We start from the raw sequence: 3110 nt of genomic DNA, 5'->3' as shown, positions 1-3110 counted from the left end.
TTCATCCATGTCCTTGCAAAAAACATGAACTCATCCTTCTTTATGACTGAATAATACTCCACAGTGTATATGTGTCATATTTTCTTTATTGAGTCTATCATTGATGGGCATTTCAGTTGGTTACAAGTCTTTGCTATTGTGAACAGTGCTGCAATAAACACAAGTGTGCATATGCCTTCATACTAGAATGATTTATAATTCTTTGGGTATATAACCAGTAATGGGATTGCTAGGGCAAATGGTATTTCTGGTTCTAGATCCTTGAGGAATCACCACACTGTCTCCCACAATGGTTGAACTAATTTACTCTATCACCAACAGTGTAAAAGCATTCCTATTTCTCCGCATCCTCAACAGCATCTGTTGTTTCCTGACTTTTTAATGATCACCATTCTAACTGGCATGAGATGGTATCTCATTGTGGTTTTAATTTGCATTTCTCTAATGACCGGTGATGATGAGCTTATTCTCAAGTGTTTGTTGGCCACATAAATGTCTTCTTTTGAGAAGTGTCTTTTCATATCCTTTGCCCACTTTTTGATGGGGTTGTTTTTTTCTCATAAATTTGTTTAGTTCCTTGTGGATCCTGGATATCAGCCATTTGTCAGATGGGAAGATTGCAAAAATTTTCTCCCATTCTGTAGGTTGCCTGTTTACTCTGATGATAGTTTGTTTCACTGTACAGAAGCTCTTTAGTTTAATTAGATCCTATTTGTCAATTCTGGCTTTTGTTGCCACTGGTTTTTATGTTATAGTCATGAAGTCCTTGCCCATGCCTATGTCCTGAATGGTATTGCCTAGGTTTTTTGGTTTTAGATCTTACATCTAGGGTTTTTATGGTTTTAGATTTTACATTTAAGTCTGTAATCCATCTTGAGTTAATTTTCGTATAAGGTGTAAGGAAAGGGTCCAGTTTCAGTTTCCTGCATATGGCTAGCCAGTTCTCCCAACACCATTTAATAAATAGGGAATCCTTTCCCCATTGCTTGTTTTTGTCAGGTTTGTCAAAGAGCAAATGGTTGTAGATGTGTGGCCTGGTTTCTGAGCCCTCTGTTCTGTTCCATCATTCTATATATCTATTTTGGTACCAGTACTATGTTGTTTTGGTTACTGTAGCATTGTAGTATAGATTGAAGTCAGGTAGCCTGATGCTTCCAGCTTTGTTCTTTTTGCTTAGGATTGTCTTTGCTCTATGGGCTCTTTTTTGGTTCCACATGAAATTTAAAGTAGTTTCTTCTAATTCTATGAAGAAAGTCAATGGTAGCTTGATGAGGATAGTATTAAATCTCTAAATTACTTTGGACAGTATGACCACTTTCATGATATTGATTTTTCCTATGTATGATCATGGAATGTTTTTCCATTTGTTTATGACGTCTCTAATTTCCTTGAGCAGTGGTTTGTAGTTCTCCTTGAAGAGGTCCTTCACATCCCTTGTAAGTTGTACTCCTAGGCATTTTCTTCTCTTTGTAACAATTGTGAATGAGAGTTCACTCATGATTTGACTCTCTGTTAATTTGTGTAGAGGAATGTTTGTGCTTTCGCACATTGATTTTGTATCTTGAGGCATTGCGGAAGTTTGCTTATCAGCTGAAGTAGATTTTGGGCTGAGACAATGGGGTTTTCTAAATATACAATCATGTCATCTGCAAACAGAGACAATTGACTTCCTCTCTTCCTATTTGAAAACCCTTTATTTCTTTCTCTTGCCTGATTGCCCTGGCTAGAACTTTCAATACTATGTTGAATAGGAGTGGTGAGAGAGGGCATACTTGTCTTGTGATGGTTTTCAAAGGGAATTTTTCTAACTTTTGCCAATTTAGTATGATGTGGCTGTGGGTTTGTTATAAGCAACTCTTATTATTTTGAGAAAGTTTCCATCAATACCTAGTTTATCAAGAGTTTTTAGCATAAAGCAGTGTTTAATTTTATCAAAGGCCTTTTCCGTATCTATTGAGATAATCATTTGGTTTATGTCATTGGTACTGTTTATGTGATAGACTACGTTTATTTATCTGTGTATGTTAAACCAGCCTTGCATCCTGTGGATGAAGCCGACTTGTTCATGGTAGATAGGTTTTTTGATGGGCTGCTGGATTCGGTTCGCCAATATTTTATTGACGATTTTTGCATCAATGTTCATCAGGGATATTGGCCTGAAATTTTCTTTTTCTGAACAGAGGAGTCCCTCTGTTTCTATTGTTTGGAATAGTTTCAGAAGGAATGGTACCAGATCCTCTTTGTACCTGTGGTAGACCTCAGCTATGAATCTGTCTGGTCCTGGGGTTTTTTTGGTTGGTAGGTTATTAGTTACGGACTCAATTTCAGAACTTGTTATTGGTCTTTTCAGGGATTCGACTTCTTCCTGGTTGAGTCTTGGGAGGATGTATGTGTCCAGGAATGTATCTGTTTCTTCAAGATTTTCTAATTTATTTGCATAGAGGTGTTTATGGTATTTTCTGATGGTAGTTTGTATGTCTGTGGGATCATCTGTGGGATCAGTGGTGACATCCCCTTTATCATTTTTTATTGTATCTATTTGATTCTTCTCTCTTTTCTTCTTTATTAGTATTGCTAGTGGCCTATTTTGTTAATGTTTTCAAAAACCCAGTTCCTGGATTCACTGATTTTTTTAAGGGTACTTCATGTCTCTATCGCCTTCACTTCTGCTCTGATCTTAGTCATTTCTTGTCTTCTGTTAGATTTTGAACTTGTTTGCTATTGCTTCTCCAGTTCTTTTAATTGTGATGTTAGGGTGTTGAATTTAGATCATTCCTGTGTTTTCCTGTGGGCATTTAGTGCTATAAATTTCCCTCTAAATACTCCTGTAGCTGTGTCTCAGAGATTCTGGTACATTGTATCTTTGTTATCATTGGTTTCAAAGACATTCTTTATTTCTACCTTCATTTTGTTATTTACCCAGTAGTCATTCAGGGACAGGTTGTTTAGTTTCCATGTAGTTATGTGGTTTTGAGTGAGTTTCTTAATCCTGAGTTCTAATTTGATTGTACTGTGGTCTGAGAGACTGTTTGTTATGATTTCTGGTCTTTTGCATTTGCTGAGGAGTGTTTTACTTCTAATTATGTGGTCAATTTTAGAATAAGTGCAAT

The sequence above is a fragment of the Rhinopithecus roxellana genome, chromosome 9 (assembly GCF_007565055.1).
Source record: "Rhinopithecus roxellana isolate Shanxi Qingling chromosome 9, ASM756505v1, whole genome shotgun sequence".
In the NCBI taxonomy this organism is placed as follows: domain Eukaryota; kingdom Metazoa; phylum Chordata; class Mammalia; order Primates; family Cercopithecidae; genus Rhinopithecus; species Rhinopithecus roxellana.
This window is presented reverse-complemented; position numbering follows the sequence as displayed.